The sequence below is a fragment of the Armigeres subalbatus genome, chromosome 3 (genome assembly GCF_024139115.2).
Source record: "Armigeres subalbatus isolate Guangzhou_Male chromosome 3, GZ_Asu_2, whole genome shotgun sequence".
Lineage (NCBI taxonomy): Eukaryota > Metazoa > Arthropoda > Insecta > Diptera > Culicidae > Armigeres > Armigeres subalbatus.
In genome coordinates, this window is record NC_085141.1 from 157,254,025 (window position 1) to 157,279,030 (window position 25,006).

Genomic DNA, 25,006 nt, shown 5'->3' on the forward strand with positions numbered 1-25,006 from the left:
GACGTTACATTATACGACGTGGCTCGTTTTTGCTTATCTTTAAAACGAATTTTGCTTGAACCTTAATACTTAGGGAAGAAATCATGTCTTCAATACATTTAGAAAGAACAATGTATGAAGAAAAGAAGGGTGAATTCCTATTTGCGCCTCTTATTTTTGACGATTGGTTTAAATAAATACCCCTGCAACGTGTTTTTTCGCTACAGCTCTAATTATTCAGGTTTTGATTCATTTCAGGATGTTTTTAGACCGGTATAAGTGACCAGCATACATAAAACATATTTTAATATCTGATTCTCTCAACAATGCTGAGCGATTGAAACTGCCTTTTTTTGTATGTGAATGGATTGCAAGACAGTGATGAGTAGATTTTATTTATAAATAATGTTAAATGGGGCTTTACACCTCTGGATAGTTTTCCGCCGGATTTTGGTCCCTGTGCCCTGAGGAAAACTATGCGGACCAAATTCCCTAGGTGTGAAGCTACCTTAAAGGACTTAATGCATACGTATATAAAGAAATCAAGTCATTATTTGAATATTATGAATAAGAAAGTACATAACGTCGCTGTATTTCTTATTATTTTACACATAAACGAAACGAATGTTTAGATACATGTGAGAGACGTGTACAACAAAATATGGGATAAGAAGGAAATCAAATATGACGTCATCCAATCTAGCGCAAAGAAGATGGGCTAGAATAGTGCTCCAACCGTCAACGGGTTCCTCCAGTTGCTTGAGTATCTTTGTATGCTTCTCGAAAGCGTCGATGAGATTGTGCAATGCACTTGCTGATTCGCGTTTTATTTTAGGGTGATCCAACATCGTTTGAAGGTGGCGTTTTTTGAGCAAATAAGTGTTCGAGTAGCGGTCCACCAGAACCTGCCATGCTACAGCATAATTCATCGAAGTGATGGTGAGTGATTCAATTAGCTGAGCCGCATCGCCTTTCACAGCCGCCCGAAGATAGTGGAATTTCTGCACCGTCGATAGCTCCGTAGATGAGTGAATCAATGCGATGAACGTGTCGTGAAATGTTAACCATTGGTTGTAGTCTCCACTGAATTCTGGGAGGCTGATTGTTGGCAGCTTGACTCCGGCTAAATGCGATGAGTTTTGTGGATCTTGAAGTGTAGGCCGTTGGTTATTTGCATCAGGCATTTTCGACAGTAGCACTCCTTTCACACGGAAGAATTTCGATTCAAACTTCTCACGCGTAGCCATGTGATTAGACTCTTCTTGCACTGATTCATCGTTGCTTTCAATTTCGGCTTGCACGTGTTCGAAGGAAATCCACAGTTTGTCCATATTTTCAAGCCGTAGGGTGATCTCAAAATGGTCCTTCTCAGCATCACAGTTGTTCGAAAAATCCTCACAGCGGTCCAGTGCGGCAAGGATGTTGTACCGTTTATGCTCGAGCTGGAGAATCTTCTTCCTGGTCATCTTGGATGAGGTTTCCTTGTACAAGGTGGACAAATGCCTTGTATTTTATATTGTCCGGAACCAGCAACCACAGGAGTACCTCGTTATGCAGCAGATAACCGTATTGTAAGTTCCCTTCAAATGAAGACCCGGTAGAGACGCAAACCAAGTTTGAATTTATTGGAACCACACTAACCTTCTCAATGACAAAGTTATGCCTTGTATAATAAACAACAGCTGCAACAGCCCTTCGGAATACTAGATGCCAGACACGATGTCAAACCGCCGGTACAGAACGCCAAGATGTCCGATTCGTTGGTCGGCGACCAAGAACAAAGGGAAGGTATGGGCTATGAAGATGGCGATTGATTCCAAAGATTGATATGCGATTGATGTTCTTCGGAGAGATTCAAGGGTCCGAACGCTGTATCCTGGTCACGGCACCAATTTTATGTTACGTCTAGTGGCCAGCGTCGATAGGGTCCAATCCTAGAACCGTTTAGGTCAATTAAGTTGCCAAAACCGTTGCCATTCACCATTTGAAAATGACCGTTACATCCACCGAGAATCACTTTCAGTTCGTTTAATTGAACAAGAAAACAACTACATTAATAAACAGATCACCACTTTATTTGAAGTCTCGACATTAAACCATCTATTTATTTCAATCGCGATTTTTAAAACATTTTGATAACTGTTTCGGATTGGGAATTTTATTAACGTTTTTACCCTATGGCGGCTTGGAGAGAATGGTGGAAGGTTCTATTCATGGAGTAGCTTTTGTGGGGGTCTCGGCTTTGTTGCATGGAATATAAAGAAAACGCAGAACTCGTCTAAAATTAACCTATGCTAACAATTATCCAAACTGTGTTTGATTGGAGTCTTGGCTGCTATAAAAATGCTCACCTAAACACTATTTATTTTTATTAGTCACATTTTTTTTTCAAAAGGTAAGGTGAAGAGTTTATTCGGGCATATAGTCTATTCGGGCGAATGGTCCATTCGGGCGAACGGCCTTTTCGGGCGAATGGTCTTTTCAGGCGTTTGGTCTATTCGGGCGAATGGAATTCGGGCTTTTGTCATTCGGGCGTTTGTGATAGAACCCGGTTCACACGTGCAGCACTTTTTTGGTTTGGGATCTTTGTGAAAGTTGACCTTAAATAAGCCAAAGAATCGATTGAGCGAATAAAAATTTTTGGCGGGAAAGGTCTATTTTTCTGAGGTCTATAATAGATTGGAGAACGTGCGATTTAGATATATTCTTCTTCTTCTTCAATGGCTCTACATTCCAACTGAAGCGTGGCCTGCTTTTCAATTTAGTTCTATTAGCATTTCCTCAGTCATTATTATAAAAGATGATAGGAACTATTGTATTTTTTTGCCTTTTTTCTTAGAGTCTTATAAGAAATATTATTACTGAACTAGGAAATGATAAAGTTATATTATTTAAATTAAAAATGATCATAAAAAAACAAATCTAGGGATTTTTGTTTCTAAAAAGGGCGTAATTGATTTTTACCTTGGTTTTCGGAATAGCGATTCAAATTATTTTTGTCAACTAAAGTCCCCAACAGAAAGAATAGATTTCAATCTATCTGGTAGTAACGTCAGTTGAAAAAATATGCTAAATAGAGAGAGTATCAGCCGTTTCAAATTTCAAGGTCAGATACAATTACGCCTATTTGAAAAAAAAAATCCTAGAAATATTTATATGTATTGCAGTAAAACATGGAATTTCGGAGCCAAAAAAATGAAAACTCATTCATGATTTTTTAACAGTAAATATCCCATCAAATATTGCAAGCGGAAAACGGCTTAATCCATTGAAAGTATGCTTCTTCAGCTAAAAAAACTCGCTTATTCAGCTTAAATTGTTTGTTGGGATGAATTTGTTTGACCTCAAAATCTACTAGAAATCTTTTTTTTAATGCAATATACGAATATTTGTTATTTTTACAATATCATTGGCAAATATTAATTAAAATAATTATACTCCATTCAATCCTAACTCAAAAATATTATGCAACGATATTTCATAAGGGATATTGGCCGAAATGGAGGAAAGAAGGGTATTACCCATTATTTGCTTTATTTTATCACATGATTTACTTTATTTTATCATTGATGTTTATTTCCCAACAAAAACCCCTTACATTTATGGACAAGAATGTTTATGGTGCCCTTCTGTGGATCCACATTGAATATGAAAATACATTTTTGGAACAGTATAATAGTGATAAAATGACGAAAAATATGACAAATTATGTTATTATATGGGACACTAGGACAAAAAGAGCTCGATAACTACAAACAGAAGTGTGCCACGTCCATGAAATATTATTTACTAAAATCCTTAGATCCCCTCTGTGCAAGAGCCAATTGCGGAGACGATTCTCTCATTGGAGCAGCGTTAGTCTAGGTAACGCTTTGTTTTATTTGTCCCGGCAGAATAATTCCGTAGTGCAAAAATTAAAGTTTTTCCACAGACAAACAGACATAACATTCATGAAATTCTCATGGTTAACTGATTTACTGGCCATTTTAAATAATTATTAGTTGGTCAATCGGTCACAAGGGGCGGAGGGACCCTTAGCCTAGCGGTAAGATGCGCGGCTATAAAGCAAGACCATGCTGAGGCTGGCTGTGTTCGATTCCCGGTGACGGTCTAGGAAATTTTCGGTTTGGAAATTGTCTCGCTTTCTTGAGTGTTAAGCCCCAAACGCAATACAACGGAACGGTGACGGAAACGGAAAATTTGACAGTTAGCCCATATATTTTCTGTCAAATTTGCCGTTTCCGTTGTATTGCGTTTGGGGCTTTAGCCTCATGATATACGAATGTAAAAATTGTAACCTGGATTAGAAACCTCGCGGGTAATAACTGTGGAAGTGCTGAATGAACACTAAGCTGCGAGGCGGTAATGTCCCAGTGGGGAATGTAATGCCAATAAGAAGAAGAAGAATCGGTCACAAGTGGCGCACGCATCGGATTTGCTCGAGTTTGACGTTTGCTTTCTGACGGCAGCCCTTACTTTGCACCGTCCAATGTGCAAAAACGATCCGTAAATAACATCTGAATGTTCCATAAAACGCTACCATAAATCCATAAAGTTCGGGAGCTTCCATACAGAATAATTTTATGATCCTTAAAAACTATATTTTGATCCATAAAATTTCAAATGATGATTTCCTGATGATGATCCATAATTTCAGTGATATGATCCATAATTTTGGTCATATGATCCATAATTTTGATAATGTGATCCATAATTCTTGGAAAGAAGGCTAATGAAACTATATTAATTGATTCAAACATTTTTAAAAATCTATGGATCATTTGGCAACATTTATGGATCATATCACCAAAACTATGGATCAAATTATGATTAGAATTATGGATCATATGAATTGTGAATCATATTACTGAAATTATGGATCATCATCACGATAAAAAATGTTTAATGGATCAAAATATAGTTTTCTATGGATTATTTTCCAAAGATTTCTGGATTATTTGTCATACGTTCATGGGAAAATAGCAAGAATTGTATTGTTTTTCTTGACCATGTTAATGGAACATATTTTCTTATTAATTGCAAAATTTTAGCTTAGTTGGGGATCGAAAAAAATTTCTTTATGGAATCTTGTGAACTATTTTAAGGATTTATGGTAGCGTTTTATGGAACATTTTGATGTTATTTACGAATCGTTTTTCATTTTTTTATGGATCCGTCTTTATTGATTATATGCAAAAGTATCTTTTGCCCTTCCTAACGACATCTGGTTCGTGATTCGCCCAACTAAGTGAAAACAACAGATGTCGTTCGTGTTTGTACGACGATGAATTTGATGAGTGAATGTTCGATGTGTTATGTCTGTTTGTCTATGGTTTTTTCTATCCAGCATTTCGCGCGTGGTAATGGCTGACATTTTTTGACACTTTTCTAGGCAGCCAAGTGTCAGAAACCGGCAGCCATTAACGTGCGCGAAAAGCTGGATTCGTTCCGAATAATGTTACAATGCCTTATGTTGTATGCAGAGGCGTCGCGTCCGCATGGCAACCTGTGCACTGCACATGTGACAATTTTATCCCCAACATTTAAACTCTCGATAGATTTCTTGTCTTTCTAATCTAAACATATATTGAATAATGTGCATTTGATAAATGCAAATTTGACTATTAGATAGGTACATAAACGGAAAATATGCATGAATTTTTTCATAGGCGGCATGTGATGTGAGGCAACCAAATGCTGCGATGGGGGCGCGTTATATTTTTCTCTACGATACCGAACCGACCCACCGACACCACATGTTGTATCAACACGGAACTTTCAGCCGAGAACGCTTTGTCATGCATCATACACGCATTATTTTGTATGTGTGGATCATCTGCTCTAACCGCAATCGGCGATGTATAGGTAGTCAAAGCGTTCTTCGCTGGCAGTGCACGGTTTGGTGCCTATCGAGAACCGCTTCAAACAGCGCATGCGCGATTCGGTGAAGAGAGCGCGATCAGAAAAAAAAATCAAAAGAGAAGAGTGAAGGGCGCGCATTTCTGCTCCCCCAAAGCGTTCCATGACGAAAGTTCCGCTTTGAATAAGCACCACGAAGCAAAAGCGCTTTTGATATTTGATATTAAATGGGATGGCCCACTAATCCTGGCGACAATGTACTGTCCGATAATACTAGCGCGACATTAGCTCAATTTAAACAGAAATTGTCATCTGCTAATAAGCATTTGCAATAAAGCCTGTTTACAAATGCGCCTTGAAGTATCTGACAATATTAACATAACAGACATCTGATGAAAATTTATATTGTCGCAGAATTAGCGAATATGAAACGGTTAAACATTTTCAAAGACATTTATTGCTGAAGGTTTTTTTTTTCAAGAGATCCAATGTATTTAGTTAGGGAGAGGGGTACGTCAAATGTCAATGGTCCACACAAATTTATGAAAATGTTTGTGAGGAAATGGCCATGCTGATGGACGAAAATTGTTCGACATCTGTCCAGTCCAGTATATTGATCAAAGAAATAAATTGTAAATAGAGTAATTATTAATTGAGTTAAGGATATCAACTTCATTGTTCACTTTATTGTACAGAATTTTATTTTTCTGATATGACATGCTAATTACAAACTATTATTAGTAACTTTGCATGATTGATATATTCCAATTTCCTTTTCTGTATTTAAAACTTCGTCTCATTTTATGAAATAACTCAAATTAGAATTGAAAGTGCCAGCTCAATAATTTCCGAATAGATATATTTCTTATTTGTCACATTGGGAACGATTCTGATGAAAGTAATTTTCAATTTTACGAACTATCACTTTTAAGCTTAGTTTAGTTTGATTTATTTCAGAAAATAAGAAGTAGCTAAGAACCAGTTAGATGCAACAACATAAGCGAAACTTATTGAGAATCGCGTTGGTAAATGACTGATTTATCATTTCAGGTCCCTTTTATGTGTTTTTCTGGAAATATTTAAATCAGAGGAGCGACATCCAATTTTTTTACTATGGTTTTTGACAGGTTTTATTGTTCGTTCTTTTTTGGGGGATAAATTTATCCCCCAGTGTCAAATTACCCCAATACTGATTTATTTTGCAATAGTATGTGCATGAATTTTGAATGTTTACGTTTTTACAGGAGAATATGATGCAAAACGCCCATACCACTCAATAATGCAACATGATACAATCATGAGAAAATAGAGAAAAATTTAACGAATTATCAATTAAAACAATTTTACACTTGATTTCATGCTTCAAATTTAAGAATGTTCAACTTATTTGCTCAATTATTTAGAATGCTAGTTGCACAAGGTACTGTCTATGCCTTTGTTCGTTTTATATCATTTTCACCCTAGCAATTGTTTATGTTGCATTCGCAGTGCACTCGTATTGGTGATTCAGAAAAGATGTGACAAAGATGGCGTAGCTTGTCATCCCCGTGATTTAAATAGTGCACAGGTTGAAGAATTGATCACACGACGCCTCTGGTTGTATGGATCAGATGAAGATTCGTCCAATGAGTCAGACGATGGTGAGTTCCATGGATTTAGCAACTAGGCGCAACGCATGGAACAAGCGAAAGTCGCTGCGTTTGGACCTACGGTAGCGATTGAAATCGGACCGAAAGTGAATCTACCTATAGTATCCCGGAATCTACCGTGCAACCAGATTCAAAGTGATGGATTCCTTCTGCAAGACATGCTAAAATGATAAGCTGTCCTCGAAGGAATATCAGAAGAGAGCAAAGCTACTTTGCTGAAAGTTATTTTACCGTACATCAATTGGCAGATAAAAGTTAGGTTAAAAACGAAGGATCATCCTTCGATAAATTAATGATTGACGCGTTCTACGCAATGTTTCTTGTGATTAAAATGGAAGAAAATGCTTCAAAATGAATAGGGTCAAAGACCCAATAGTGGAGGTAATAAGCACGCGCCATCACTAATTTCTCGCTTACACCTAATAGATAAAGTATTTCACTTACCTCGAGGGTGTATTCGACAGCCCAGTAACACTATTTTATGAGAATTAAGTTCCGATCGCAAGAAAATCCTTGATTGTGACCTAAAATCATTTCTCCAAGTATTGGTACAATGTTCCAATAGTTGCGGTATTTATTAATTCGTGTTCCTATAGTTGCGAATCTCACTGTTTTTGTATGGGACTCGCAACTATAGGAACACTACCGCAACTATTGGTGCAAAGTCAAAAAAAAATAAATTATTTGAGTATTATTTACCGTTTTCGAGGATATTGCTAGGCTGTTTGTGCTTGTTTTGTCTAACGACAGTACACGTAATTGATCAACAATGTGGGTTGCTACGTTAAATCTGTAGTTTCTCTAAAAACTACACTACCGCAACTATAGGAGCAACCTCGATTATCGGAACTTTTACCCTACCCTGCTTTGCTTCTTACAATTGAAGTGATAAGAAAGCGTAAATTTTGATTCTAGTTTTGAATTTTTTCGAAACATAACCTCACTTTTAATTGCCAATAACGATAGTGAATCATACTGGATGAATTTGCCAGAACAGTAAACATACAAAAATGCTTCAAAATGCTACCAAAAAAATCATTTCTTAACCTCGATGTTATTAACCATTGTTAATAATGAAGAAATATAACTAAACAAACAAGTTATTGCAATTTATTTTAAACTATTTTAATTATTTTTACTAATTGGACTTGCGGTTACTTTTCGTTATGGGACAATCCGACTTAGAATGGATTTTCAATTTTCTAGAACAAACTCCCGTTCTGACTAGCATAGCTAAATATACAAAAAAAAAAGTGAATCACGGTTCTTTCTCAAAATTGATTCAAATACAGATGGGACTGACTTGAGATTCACGGCATTGTGAGTCATCCATGATGGATGTTTTCAATTTTAGAATAAAAAAATACATTCAATGAGCTTTAAGAGTTGTTTGACTTCAAAGTACAAAGTGTTTTTTGTTTTTAAATAATATGCACGAATATTCATTATTTTTTATAGTATAATTGCCAAACATCATTCAAAAAATATTACTCCATCATTTCGTAACTCAAAATCATTGATATAAATTATTTCATATGGAAGTTTGGCCAAAAATGCAAGAAAAAAGTGTATTTCCTATCACATCTTATCTAATAGCACATCGAGTCTCAAATTATATGACTGTTCTTGTCCTGTTGTGCTATCGATTATGGATTGGAAATGTTCGACGCTATTCAGAAGCAATACAAAATATTGTTCTATCCAATAAATATCAAAACAAAACATTTATAAAACGATATACTTCATCAGTTATTGCTACGCAAACATTTATCAATATCTGTCCGACATTTTGAGACAATAATTTTCACAGCAATTACGGAAAAAGTACATAGAATGCACTTTGATGCTCATTTGACCCCAAAATCCCTTGAATTTTCAACTTTTTCCAAGAAAATGTATAAAGTACCAAACGAACCGCCGGTTCCAATTCCAAACGAGCAAAGAAAACAAACATTATCAATCGTTACTAAATCTATCTTGCATTTAGTATTGTAATCAACATTATAGAAATTATGAAAAAGTTTGAAAAGTTAAGTAAATGAAGATGTTTTCATAGTTCTCATAGTAAATTTATATATTGTATGCAATCGTATTTATTGTTGAACATGTGGCATAGGTGCTAGAGAAGACAAAATATATAGTTGGAGCAAACGAAATAACTGCTCACACTGAGAGTCACTTTAAGCTCTCACAAATTTTTATGTTGCCAATCGCACAGGATTTTTTTGTCGGCTGGCCGTGAAGCCAGAATTGTTTTTATTCTCTCCGCGTGTCTCTATATTTTACCATCGTCTCTGGTATAAAGTGCCCTTCTAATGAAGAGAAAAACACATTTGTAGTACAGTTATTAAAGACATGGGCGTAGCCAGGATTTCGAGAAGGGGGGGGCCAACTTTTTTGGTCTTCTAAATCGTAGTTTTATAGTAGTTTTATAAAAACACATGAATATTAACACATGAAACCAAATCCAAACCAAATCGAAACAATAATGATTAAAACAATAATGGATTTAAAAATGCGTGATTTATTGCTCATCAGATATTTTTAAATAAAGTGAGAAAAATATTGACGAACTTAGTATTCAGAAAGAATATAAAATCGGCTATAACAATTGTTATAAAAATCCTGCATTCTTCCATAAGTTTAAGAAAACTAGAACCATACATCTGAATTTCTAAACAGATCCTCTCTGAAATAATATTTATTATAAAATTGGCAGAAAAATCAATATGCAAGCTTTCTCCAGGAATTCCTTCGACAATTGCTCCTGGCATTCTATCCGAAATTCTATCAGGGATTCTTTAGGAATGCCTCCAGCAACTTCTTTGGCAGTGTCTTCAGGAATTCCACCATAAATTTTGCCGGGAATTGATCCGAAAATTCCACCATTATTAACTCCAAGAAAATCTTCACGAACTTCTTTATAAGTTCTGCAGAATTCCCTGCAATAATTCAAATAATTTCGTGCTGTTTCCCATAATTTTTAAGTATAAGAATATTCCGTGGAAACTCCGCAGAATTGCCAGTAAACAATCCTGAGAATTTCAAGAAAAATCTTCGAATTTTTTGTGTGAGTTGCATAAAATTTTTCGTGAATTGTTTCGAATAATTTCTTGTGAAAATTTCAAAGCATTTCTCCAGGAATTTCACCGGAAATTTATACAGAAATTATACCGAAAATGAAATCAACAATTGAATTTTCAGAGGAATTCCTAAATTAATTCGCAATGAAATCCTGAAAGAATTCCGGTGGAAACTTCAAGAATTCCGGTGGAAACTTCAAGATTTCCTCTGGGAGATCCTCCAGGAGTTTCTCCGAAAATTCCTCCTGGAATTCTTCCAGGAGTTCCACCAGCATTTCCACCAAGAATTTCTCTAGGATTTCCTTCGAGAATTATTCCGGTAGTTCTATCGGCAGTTCCTCTGAAAATTCTTCCGGGAATTTCGGCAGAATTGGAATTTATTTAGGCTTCTTTAGGAATTTATATATAGATTTTCCACCAGAAGCTCCTCCGAGAATTTCTCTGCGAGCTCTTCAGGGAATTCTCCGGGAGGTCCTCTAATGATGATGATGGTCCAGCTACAAACCCCAACAAAGGTTCCAGCTAGACCAGATTTGTCTATAAGATGAATTCTCTTGTTTCCGGGAATGCTTCTGGTAGTTTCCCCGGGGTTCCTTTGAAAATTCTCCCGGGAGTTTCTTCAGAAATTCTTCCAGAAAATTCCTTCGAGAGTTCCTCCAGGAATTCACCCGCAATTCATCCGGGAGTTTCTCCGGAAATTCCTCCGGGAGTTCCACTAGAAGCTATTCCAGGAAATTATTCAGGCTTTTTTCAGGAAATCATTTAGGCTTTCTCCAGAAATTAAGCTGGAAATTCCTCCCGAAGTTCTTCCGATAGTTTCTCTGGGAGCTCATCCGGGAGGCCCTCTAGGAATTCTTCTAGGAGTTCCTCCTGAAATTCCTTCGGGAGTTCTTACGGGAGCTCCACCAGCAGTTTCTACGAGAATCCCTCCGGGAGTTTCACCGGCAGTTTCTCCGGGTGTTTCTCTGAAAAGGAACACCCGGAGGAACTCCCAGAGTAATTTCCGGAGGAACTCCCGGGGGATTTTCTATAGGAATTTCCGGAGTAATTATCAGAGGAATTCTCGGAGGAACTGCCGGTGGAATTTCTGGAGGAATTTATTGAAGAACTACAGGAAGAATTTCCAGAGAAAATCCTGGAGTAACTCTCGTAAGAATTCTAGGATGAACTCCCAAAAGAACTTCCGTAAGAATTCCAGGAGGAACACCTGGAAGAATTCTTAAAAGAACCTCCCGGAGGAATTCCCGTAAGAACTCCCAGAGAAATTCTCCGAGGAACTTCTGGAGGAATTTGTAGATGAATGCCTAAAGGAATGCTAAATGAATTCCTGTAAGAGAGCCTGGTTGAATTCCCGAAGGAACTACTGGTGGAACTTCAGAGGAACATCCGGTGGAATACCCTAGAGGAAGAGAAAAAACTCAAAGGTGCAGCCCAATCGGGTTGTACGGAAAGGTGACGTATGACTACGTAGCTATACGAAATGGAGGGTATTTTTCATCATAATTTGTGTAAATAGCATTGTGCAAACTGCTCGGAGGTCAACCGAATCAAGAAACTGAAGGTAGCTCCCAGTTGGATGAACCAGCCGTGGAAAAGGAACGACTCATCGGCCGCATCGCCACTGAAGGCATTCGTCTATCTTTCAGTGGATATCATCAGAATCCTAGAAGACATTATGCTCACAAATGTCCGGACGAAAGGAAAAAAATACGCAGAATCGGAGGTGGCGCGAAACAAAACACAAATATATTAATTTGCAACGTTCGACTTCCGCCCGCGATGGAAGCGTAGATGCATCGTTTTCTATAGCGCTGGTGGCAACGTGAGCAGGACTTCAAGAATAAATTACAAACAGTCCTTTTCAGGACTTAAAATATTTATCCAAGAAGAGGTTTTGACCGCTAGGAAAATTGTTTACCCAGACAAACAGACTGTTCGGCTGTTTAAACGACAATGACGATTTTGGAAAGATTTGTTGTTTTTAATAATGCGCCATTTGAAAAACTAAGGCAGCTAAACGACATTTTTCACTAAGGTGGCGTCTTCATCGATTTGGCCGTCGTCGACGGAAAGTGAAATTTTCTGCCAAGATTCTTTGGTTTTGTTTCGTTAGTCATTAGAAATGATATCGATTTTTTCGGGTTACCATCGTTTGGCGACGACAGAAAGTTGCCCTTTGGTAGCACAACCACAAGCGCACTTCGGAGGGAGATGATGCAACTAGTTTGTTCAAATGGATGGCGTCAGTAGCAGTCAAATGGAATTTCCTCACAAGATTTTGATTATGTTTTGTTGTAGTTGAGGATTGAAAAGCTCCATTATTTGGAAAATATCGGTTCTTTACAGTACCATTATTTTACACAAGGGTAGTTTAATCCGGGATGCAAGAATGTTCATCAAAGTCCAAAATTAATAGTTTGGCGTTAACAGAAGGTTTTTCTTCGATAGCAGAATGAAAAGCGCGCGTCGGTGAGTGACAACGCAACAAATTTGTTCGAATGAATGGAATCGCTTACAGCAACCGAACTATCACGCCAAACGCCAATTCCACCGAAACAGTCCATTTTGCAATCAACCCTTTCTGTTCAGAAGATGCTGATCCTGAGAAGAACCAATTTTGTGTCCCCAATGCACGTTTCCAATAACTAACTGCAACCCAATGCTTGTCGAAACGTTAGGGTTAGAATTTCACTTCGTGTTGTTATTGTTCGACGACCACTCGATGAGTTTTCGCTAAGACGCCACCATCTTCTATATAATAAAAATGAAATGGTCTGTGTTCGTATCCGCATAACTCGAAAACGGCTGGACGGATTTTCTTCATTCCTTCAGCAGTTACGTTCGTTATAGTTTCCGACGGGTTTATATGATATTTCCCAATGTGAAAATCATAAGCAAAGTTGAGTAAATAGCAAAAAAATAAAACAAAGATTCGTATGAGAATTTCGCATAGGCAGTTCACAACACGCATCAACGCCTACTATGCAGGACAACGTCTGCCGGGTCAACTAGTTTGGAATAAATTTTCAGCATCGCCACTGCATCGCACGGGATCGAAACAGACGTCATTTTTGTAATCAACTCTTTCTTCACATAAAATGCTGGTTTGTTGAGGTTGAATGACGACGAGACGAGACGACGAGATATAAGAAAGCTGCTTTTCGGCGCGCGCGAGCCATTTCGATCGGGTTTCCCCAGCCAACGGACCGTTCGGAGAATAATAAATTCTAAGAATCCCATGAAACTTTGTAACGAGCCAATAGTAGCTCGAATAAATCCATCCAATCAAGATTCAAAATTATATCGTCATCAACAGCGAATCAGTAACATCACCGGCAAAATTAAATTGTAGCCAATCAGATTTGTTTGCTAGGTACAAATCATTCTGGTCCCCGCGCAAAAGTATAAAAGTAGGGACCCAACACGTGCAAAAGCATCAGTATCGCTATATTCGTTGGACAGTAAAATCAAAAACCAAAAGCAGAGAGAGATTCCCAATCCTATCCCAACCACTACCAGCGAACCGAGGAGCAAAGCCCCAACGAGGAAGCCCTGTCGTGCCAGACAATCGTACCCACGACTGCGTGACGCACGAGGTACCTGGTTGCCGGTACTCACGCTCAAGAGTACGCGGCCGCATTACGTTATTCCAATCGATTCTCGACTGCCGGTCCGGCTGGACCGTATCTGTCCCGGCCTTTGTTCAAAGGTGCGCGGGTTGTCATCACAGTGGCTTTGGCAGCTCCAGTGGTTCTGCGGTAAACCAATCGCAATTATCATTGCGCGAAATAATCAAAAGGCATTTCTGAATGCAATTAGAATAATTTTCAGAAAGAGTTAATTTTCCCCTCCTGTCTTTTGATAGGTCTCCTCTGCATGTGAATAAGTCCAACAAATTTCATTGTTACAACACAGTAGTTAGTTGTAATTAGTGTTTGTGATTATCAGTACAACCGACGTAAGCAGTGAATTGATAATAGTTGTTATCATTGAGTGATCGCTCCTTTTTGCAACAGCACCAACAACGGTGGTCGGTTTGTCGGAGCTTCGTGCTGCCTCCAACCAACAGGCGTTCCCAACCAGTGACCCAGCAGCTACGTGGGAATTGGTGTGGCTTTGGCCGAAGAGTAATAAGTGTGCACACTTCAGTAATGATGCTATTTTTTTTGTAATTGCGCGTGAGTAAGTTAAGAAGAACATTAGGGTAAGTCAAAATTCCCGATACGGCCGTTTTTTGAAGACTTAGTAAAACTGTATCAAAATGGATTTGATTGGTAATTTTTTTTAGTAAATAGTTTTAAAATGAGTGAAATTGTGTTATTTGTTTTTGAATTTTGATTGATTTCCTATTAATTGCTGTGCGATTCCACGACTAGCCGCAGAGCTAAAACCGGGCAACCATTAGAGAAAGTGAGGTTTTGCATCAGGTTTCGGCCTGATTGGCGCTAAAGCAAAACTTTTGGCAACGGAATCAATCTAGATTCGTGTCGTTGGATATTTTGTTGTCCCTAATTTGTGGTCCACCAAGTGAAAACGTTACAAAATGGCGCCCAACGTGGGGCCAAATGCTTGGTGGTTTTGTTAGACTTTTTGAATTAAAATAGTTTTCTTTTTGTTTAGAAATTTAGTCATAGTAATTAAATTTGGTGCAATGGAGGAAAATAATAGGTCAATTGACGGCATGATTAATGACATGAATTTTTCTGATTTTGAAGCTGGTGCTCGGCAGAATCGGCAGGCGCATTACGTACCCATGACGAAGTGGGAATAAGATACGATAATGAAAACGGTAATTTGAGTGTTTCGGATTTTATCGAATCGGTTGCACGGAAAGCAATACTCTATCGCGTTTCAGATTACGAATTGTACGAGAATTTCGGAGAATTACTCGGCGGAAATCCATTAATTTGGTATCGCGCTTTCAAAGATCGGTATGTGACGTGGCATGCGCTGAAGCATTATTTTGTCAAGCAATTCACTAAACCTGATAATGATCACTTGATCGAAAGACAATTGCAGTCCCGGTTGCAACTTCCAGGGGAAAGTTTCGGTATTTACTACGCTTGTATGGAACTGCTGTTCAAAAAGCTCAGTAAAAGGACACCAGAAGCAATTAAACTAGAATATTTAATTAGAAATCTCAACGATTTTTATCTGAATCGTATTCAAGAAGAGCAAATTAAGACAATTGAGGATTTGACAAGATTTTGCGAGGGTCTCGAGCGAAGCCAAGAGATTTTGAGACGTAGGAAGTTGAGTCAGTACCCGCTGGCGGAACCGTCGTTGCAGGGACGCGTTCACGGAATAAGAAGGGAAATAAACGAAGTTAGATCTGATTCGAATTCCAATCCATTTTTCGATATTACCCATGACACCGTTATGCCATCGGAGATCGGTAATAATCAGCAATATTTTCAAAAATTCCCCTCCGTGTCTTCTCATCACCCGTTTTATCCAACGCAGAAATCATACCCAAAGTCAGCTAATACGCATCGTTGCGAGGCTGTGTTGCATTGTTCAGGTTCAGCCGATCAAGGCATCAATTGCGGTGCTACTCCATCTCATCCAGAGGTTGGCTATTGTTCACAATTTTCGCATCCTACAAACAATTGTGTCTACCAAGGCCATGGTCGAAACGAAAGTCACGGTCAAAATAGTCATTATCTGCAATCGTTCCATCCACTACCACGCGGTACTGGTTGTAGTGATGATCCGAGATCGTTCCATCCTCTATACGATACTAGTTGTGGCTTCGGTTCGACGCTACCACATCCAGAACCTAACTCAATCCCGGTGAGCGTAGGTAAAAGCGATGGGTCTCAATTCTCACCAATGATTAACGAGTGTGCGGCAATCAGAGAATTTTCAGGCAGGTGCTTTAATTGCAAGAATATCGGTCATCATTGGCGAAATTGCCAGCAGCCGAAAAGTTGTTCTGCCATCGGTGTGGATTAGAAGGGAAGACTATGCATTCGTGTTCGAACTGTTCGGGAAACCGCGAGCCCGGATCAAGATCGTAGAGGAGTACTTGATTCCGGATCGTGCTTCAATCTCTGATCTTCGCATGTGTGAAATTGTTTATAAACCAAACGATAATCGCCCGTTTGCAAAAGTGGAAGTTTTTGGAAAATTAATTATTAGATTCCGGTGCTTCAATATCCATTCTCGGTAAAGGATGTTACGATACTGCAAAACAACTAGAATTAAAGCTTTTCGAAATCAACTCTTCAATTTCAACTGCCGACGGCTCTGCTCATGAAATTAAGCACTGTGCTTACGTTCCATACACCTTCGAAGGTAAAACTAAGGTAGTGTTGACGGTGTTGTCTGAGGCTGTATCGAATCAGTTGGTTCTCGGGATAGATTTCTGGTCTTCTTTTGGTATTAGTCCTAAAATTATTAGCGAGTTACATCTTTCGGAATCGTCCAGTGCGAATGAAATCGGAACAAAAATTTATTCTTGTAATCCCGATCAGCAGAAAATACTCGAGGAAGCTATTAATGAATTTCAGCCTTACGTGGAAGGTAAACTTACGAGGACGACAGTCGCTGAACATTATATCGACACGGGAAATAATGAGCCAATTAAGCAGAAATTTCACCCTGTTTCCCCTTACGTACTGAAGGACATCGATAAGGAGCTTAATCGAATGTTAGAACTGAAAGTAATTCAGCCGTCTTCTAGTCCGTGGTCCAATCCGGTAGTAACTGTTAAGAAACCCGACGGTAGTGTTAGACTATGTCTGGACTCGCGAAAACTTAATTCCGTTACCAAGAAGGACGCGTATCCTCTTCCCCATATCGCGGGAATTCTCAGTAGATTCGAAGGTACCCGGTACATTTCTAAAATTGATTTGAAGGATGCTTTTTGGCAAATACCCCTTGAGAAAAGCTCGCGCGAGAAAACGGCATTTACTGTCCCCGGTCGAGGTTTGTTCGAATTTGTAGTTATGCCATTTGGCCTTCATAACGCTCCCCAGACTCAGTGTCGGTTAATGGACATTATTCTCGGAGTAGATTTACAACCGTACGCGCTTGTGTACCTTGATGACGTTATCATCATTACAAAACCTTCGAACACCATATCAAGATTCTTCGCGAGATAGCCAAACGGTTAAAGCTGCTAATTTATCCATTAATTTAAAGAAATCGCAGTTCTGTGCGCCGTCGGTTAAATATTTAGGATACGTAATTGATTGCGACGGGATTAGAACGGACCCCGACAAGGTCAAAGCGATTGTCGAATATCCACCTCCGACAACGGTAAAAGAGGTTCGACGTCTAGTCGGATTGGTAAATTGGTATCGCCGGTTTATAAAAGATTTCTCGTCGATAATTGCACCGATCACGGAGTTGCTCAAACAACCCAAAAAGAAATTTGCTTGGACGAGGCAAGCAAACGACGCGTTCCTGACGTTGAAAAGTGCGCTTTGTTCGGCTCCACTCTTATCATGTCCAGATTACGATCTCCCCTTTTTCGTTCAATGTGATGCATCAGATGTAGGTATAGGTGCTGTTCTTTGGCAGAAACACGACGATGGTGAAAAAGTGGTGGCTTACATGAGCCAAAAGCTTTCCAATGCGGAGCGTAAATATAGCAGCTCAGAGCGTGAGTGCTTTGCTGTTTTAGTCGCGATAGAGAAGTTTCGGATTTACATTGACGGAGTCCACTTTACAGTCATAACAGATCATGAGTCCCTTAAGTGGTTGATGAATTTAAAAGATCCCTGTGGCCGTTTAGGTCGATGGGCGCTCAAGCTTCAGGGATACGATCATACGATTGTCCACCGCAAAGGAGTACACAACGTTGTGCCAGATGCGTTGTCGCGCGCTATCAACAGTGTGATGCTGGTTACGGTCGAGGATAAAGATAGGGTTTGGTATAACGAATTGTTTAAATTAGTTCAGGAAGATCCTTCGGAGACGAGAGATTATCAGATTCGTGACGGTGAATTGTTCCGCTATCAAAATCCAATCGTGGTTTGCTGTATAATTGGAAGCTAGTAGTGAGACCTGATGATAGAGTAGAGATTTTGCGTCAGAATCACGATAATGTTGCTCATTTAGGAATTACTAAAACGATCAACCGAATTTGTGAAAACTATTTCTGGAAAGACATGCGTAAGGATATCACAAAGTATGTCCGCTCTTGTGAGGTGTGTAAGGCTAGTAAACCAGTAAATGTGAATTTGCGTGCGCCAATGGGGAATAGAAAAGTCGCCGAATATCCATTCCAGGTGATCTCAATGGATTTCATAGGAGTCTTGCCTAGATCCAAAACCGGTAATACTGTGCTTTTTGTGGTGTCGGACTGGTATTCCAAGTTCGTATTTCTGCATCCAATGTCTAAAGCAGACACGACTCGAATGTGCTCGTTTTTGGAAAAAGAAGTGTTCTTAAAATTCGGAGTGCCTCAAACAGTGATATCTGACAACGGCAGTCAGTTTATAAGCCGCGATTTTCAAAAATTTCTTGAAAATTATGGAACTAGTCATTTTAGAAATGCGGTCTACCACCCTCAAAACAATCCAGCTGAACGTGTCAACAAGGTAATTATGTCCTCTATTAGAGCCTACTTAGGAGAAAATGCGTCTCATAAGGATTGGGATAAGGAAATAGCAAAGATCGAACATGCAATCAATACAAGCGTACATGAATCCACCAAGTTATCTCCCCATTTCATAGTGTTCGGTAGAAACCACATACGTTTCGGTAAACAATACAACCTATCTTCCGATGTTGCGGAGAAAGAGAATTCTGATGAGCTACGTGAACGGTAGATAAAATAAAAGAAATTGTTTCTCGGGAACTCGTCGCCGCATATGACCGTCAAACACACTTCTACAATACCCGAAGCAAAAATTTAACAACATTCAAAACCGGTGATATTGTATGGAAGAAAAATTATGTTTTGTCGAAAGCGTCGGAATATTTTTCGGCAAAATTGGCTCCATTGTATATTCAATGTCGAGTTGTTCGGAAGACAGGCAATAATACTTACGATTTAGAAGATATGAACGGTAAATTTCTAGGAAATTATTCCATTCAAGATCTTAGGCCGTTGTAGTTAATTATTGTACATATTCTAATATTTAAATCAAGTCTTTGCTAGTTTTGCGGAGCACTATTCTTCATATTTTTTTATTTTCATAAAGTCTTCGTTTAAAGGCGCGGAGCATTTTCAACTCATAAAAGTCTCTAGCAGTGGCTCGGAGCATTCAATTAATAAATTAAATACAAGTCTCCGTTTGATGAATTGGAGCATTTTTTTGTCAAAACAAGTCTCTAGCAATGGTTTTGAGCAATAATTTAGTATATTTAATCAAAGTCTTAACTGAAGAGAATAAGCACCACATATTTAATAGAATGATTTAAGTTTCTAAATTGAAGAGGTATTTTGAGATAATAAAAGTCACTTGACCCAAAGGCAAGGCTTTGCCAATTGTTTCATATCTCTCAGTGGAGCACTCGTGTCGGTAGCATTAAAAAAAAAAAGGAAAAAAAAAAAAAAAAAGAAAAAAGGAAAAAAAATAGAAAAAAATATACAATTGAAAAAAAATATAAATTTTTGCCGTTGTTATCAGTTTACTTTAAGCAAAATTTCATTTTTTTTCGCGGAGAAGAGAGGTAGTGTAACGAGCCAATAGTAGCTCGAATAAATCCATCCAATCAAGATTCAAAATTATATCGTCATCAACAGCGAATCAGTAACATCACCGGCAAAATTAAATTGTAGCCAATCAGATTTGTTTGCTAGGTACAAATCATTCTGGTCCCCGCGCAAAAGTATAAAAGTAGGGACCCAACACGTGCAAAAGCATCAGTATCGCTATATTCGTTGGACAGTAAAATCAAAACCAAAAGCAGACAGAGATTCCCAATCCTATCCCAACCACTACCAGCGAACCGAGGAGCAAAGCCCCAACGAGGAAGCCCTGTCGTGCCAGACAATCGTACCCACGACTGCGTGACGCACGAGGTACCTGGTTGCCGGTACTCACGCTCAAGAGTACGCGGCCGCATTACGTTATTCCAATCGATTCTCGACTGCCGGTCCGGCTGGACCGTATCTGTCCCGGCCTTTGTTCAAAGGTGCGCGGGTTGTCATCACAGTGGCTTTGGCAGCTCCAGTGGTTCTGCGGTAAACCAATCGCAATTATCATTGCGCGAAATAATCAAAAGGCATTTCTGAATGCAATTAGAATAATTTTCAGAAAGAGTTAATTTTCCCCTCCTGTCTTTTGATAGGTCTCCTCTGCATGTGAATAAGTCCAACAAATTTCATTGTTACAACACAGTAGTTAGTTGTAATTAGTGTTTCTGATTATCAGTACAACCGATGTAAGCAGTGAATTGATAATAGATGTTATCATTGAGTGATTGCTCCTTTTTGCAACAGCACCAACAACGGAGGTCGGTTTGTCAGAGCTTCGTGCTGCCTCCAACCAACAGGCGTTCCCAACCAGTGACCCAGCAGCTACGTGGGAATTGGTGTGGCTCTGGCCGAAGAGAAATAAATGTGCACACTTCAGTAATGATTCTATATTTTTTGTAATTGCGCGTGAGTAAGTTAAGAAGAACATTAGGGTAAGTCAAAATTCCCGATACGGCCGTTTTTTGAAGACTTAGTAAAAGTGTATCAAACTGGATTTGATTGTTTTTTTTAGTAAATAGTTTTAAAATGAGTGAGATTGTGTTATTTGTTTTTGAATTTTGATTGATTTCCTATTAATTGCTGTGCGATTCCACGACTAGCCGCAGAGCTAAAACCGGGCAACCATTAGAGAAAGTGAGGTTTTGCATCAGGTTTCGGCCTGATTGGCGCTAAAGCAAAACTTTTGGCAACGGAATCAATCTAGATTCGTGTCGTTGGATATTTTGTTGTCCCTAATTTGTGGTCCACCAAGTGAAAACGTTACAACTTTTTCACAAGATTGTTGCGAGGAATGACAACAGAAGTTTGACTCAAGACGAAGTTTCTTCATATTACAAAACATTTTCTTTCGGCATCTGTCTGTCCGAGCGACGTTCACCGATGGGTGGTTGCTGTAGATAGTTTCCACTGAGATGGCGTCTTCATTGATTTTATACAAAAGAAGGTTGATCCGACTATCCGAAATAAACTTTCTTCAAAGTGTAAAACTCAATCGTAAATAGCGAATTTGATAGCGCGTCGGAGGGAAACGATATAGTGAATTTTAATGGATGGAATCACTAACAGCAACCCAATGCCACCGAAACAGTCTATTTTCGCAATTAACTCTTTCTTTTCATAAAATGTTGGTCCTGAGAAGAACCAATTTTCTTTTCCAATGTTCCTTTCCAACTAACTGACACCACAATTTGTATTAAATTTTCAGCATCGGCGGTGCATGGCGGTGCGGGATCGCCACAGTGCTATTTTTATGGTCAACCTTTTCTTCATATGAAATTCTGGTTCGTTGAGGTTGAATGATCTGCAGCAACACATCGAGGACCACCACCAATGCGATTGATTTCCTTTGAAAATGTTATTAGCGCCTCCGTGATGCTGTGTTCGCTTCGCTGCGATCGCTTTGATGCGTCTGCTCTGCGTGAAACCTTGTTCAAACTGAGGATTAGATCCAAATCCGCAAGTGATTGATTTTTGATGTCTGTGCTAGTGATGCATGAACGTGATTGGTTAGTTTACCTATTTCTAAACTTTTCATCAATTATCGATAATAAATAGTTGAAAATCAGTATTTGCAAATAAATCCAAAGAAGCGTTGACTCATCCTTGATCGAATGGTAAAAAAAAATGAAAATCCATCGAGAAACGGCTTAGATATTAAAGTTTAAAGTCTATCATATTTTCGTGACGGTCCCCGATTTTCGCAATCGTAAATTGTACTCCAATATAGAAAACACAGACGTAGTCCTACGTCAAAATATTTCTAAAGGAACTTCTGAAATCCCATTTCCCGTGAAATTCCTGCCAAATATCGTCCAGAAATTCCCTGTGAAGTTCCTGGAGTTATTATCGGAGAATTTCTTGGAAAAACTCCTGGAAGAACTTCCGGAGGAACTCCCACAAGCACTTCCGGAGGGATTCTCACATGGAAGTCCTGAAATAATTCTTAGAGAATTTCCTAAAGGAATTTCCGAAAAAATATCTGAAGGAATTCCCAGAAAAATACCAGGAGGAATAAATGCAGAAATTCCCAGATGAAATCCTGAAAGTATTCCCAGATGAATTGCTGAAGAAAATCCCTGCGGATTGTTCCGAAGAAATTTCTGGAAGAACTCTTGGCAGATATCCGAGTAAATTCCGAGTGAAGTCCGGAAGGAATTCTAGTACACTTCCACGGAAAATCTCCCGGAGAAATTCCTGAAGGAATTCCTGGAGAAGTACCTGAAGAAACTCCCGAAAAAATACCTGTAAGAATTTCTGGGGAAATACTTGGACGAATTCCAGGAGAAATTCATGAAGATATTTCTAGAGGATATTCTGAATGATTGCGAAAAGAATTCCAGATTAGAATGCTAGATGATTTCGCTATTGAATGTTTGGAGGTATTCCCGGAAAATTCCCTGGAAATAATCCCGGAGGAATTAAAGGAAGAGTTCCGAGAGGAATGCCCGGAGAAGTTCCTAGAAGAATTTCCGAAGGAATTTCTTATAGATTTTCAAGTGAAATTATGGAGCTAAATCGGAGGATTTCCGTCATAAATTTTTGGAGAAACTTCTGGTAGAATTTTGGGAAGAAATTACTTATGTATTCTTGACGGAACTCTCGAATGCATGCCTGAAGGAAATGCCGGATTCTTCCTTAAGCGAGAATAGCCGAAGAAATATCTAGAAGTAAATCTTGGAGAGAAGAAAAGAAATATTTAAAGAATTTCCTCGTGAATCTCCTAAAAAAAATTTAGTGGGGGGTTTCTAGATAAGGAGGAATTACAATTACATGAGAAGGATTTTCGAACGATTTTCAGAGGAATTTGTGGATAACTTTCCGGAGGAATTCAGAAGTTCCCAGGGGAGCTTCTAGAAGGATTTCAAGGAGAATTTTTGAGCCCAAAATGTTTCGAGTTGTTTTGAACTTTCATATATTATGGATCCTGGATGCCCTAATAAGTTTTGGGAATCTTTTGAATTTCAACCACCTATTTCTGTATATGATTGGATCGTAAAGTGCACATGTTTGAGGGAATTCATTTCAGTACCCGTTCAATCTTTCCACAATTTAGAGGGGGCGACGCCCCCCTGCCTTCCTTTGGCTACGCCCTTGATTAAAGATAAATTAACGAAAAATATGTATCGTGTTATAAGGGACATTGAGGCATAAGAAGCTCACAAAGAAGTGTCCCGGGTCCATGAAACAACACTCACTGAATTCTTTAGAAAATTATATGTATTTTGAATGAGCCCTTAATCTCCTCAGTGAGTTGTTCGGATTTCCCCAGAGTGCAAATCAAATATACTAGATTTGGTGCAATGCTAGTTTTTTTTGCCATTTTATCGATCCACTATTCATATGGAACAAATTTTCCAAAATTTGATAACCTGCAAATTTTAAACTGCTAGAGCACCGATATATGCTGATTGTGTACACTATTTGTTTTTTTTTTACAAAAAGGCTGTGCGTTTGAACAGATTTTTCCAACTGTGCTCAAAGTCATCATGTGTAAGAAAGCAATGTATGAACAAATCTTGATTTTTATCGCTAGGTTGCGATGCGACGTATGCAAAATCAATATTCAAAAGTGTTAAAGAATGTGACGGTATTATTGTCGGGCCGCCACCAAACCGGACCGCGCGATTGAGCACTCGCGCTGCGACGCGAGTCGCGACAATTTGAAATATTTCATTAGTAGTGCGCATCATGCACACATGGATGTACTATCATGCGCACTAATCAGACATCTGATAACTGCAGATATTTCATTTTATTGAAAACAAATTTTCGATTTTCTACTATACACGGAATAATAAAACAACACAATCGAAAAGCCGCGCCTGCCTTCCCGAGCAAAGCTTAACAACAAATCGATATCATGTTCTGATATCGGTGATTTTATAAGTAATATTGATGTTGTTTTGGTCGAGCCAGTCAGCTGCTGTGCTGATTATGATTGTAATTAGTCAATCAGGAGCATTACTCATGATAAAAAATATTAATATTATAAAAATGGTATACAAATGCTAATAAGTGCAAATTTAAGTCTGTATAGTTTTGAAAACTACTAGATTTCTAAATATACTGCCGAAATCGTATCATGTAGAAAAAGCAATCAAGATTGGAAATATTTGCAATACATGTATTTTGGAAAATAAAAAAGTTTAATGATGAAAACTATATTGAAATTTGAAACAATAGAATTTTATAAAATTTTAATGAGACCTGCAGCAGCTACTTTCCAAACTGAGCTTAAGGAAAATCGATAAGTACTGCCAATAAAAAATATTTACTCGACT

General features: G+C 38.6%; 1 protein-coding gene across 2 annotated transcripts in view; it reads right to left on the reverse strand.

Annotated features, from left to right (window-relative positions):
• The window catches only part of LOC134219301 (prostaglandin E2 receptor EP4 subtype), a 95,242-nt gene that overhangs the window by 21,750 nt on the left and 48,486 nt on the right, over nt 1-25,006 (reverse strand). The gene's annotated exons all lie outside the window — the stretch shown is intronic.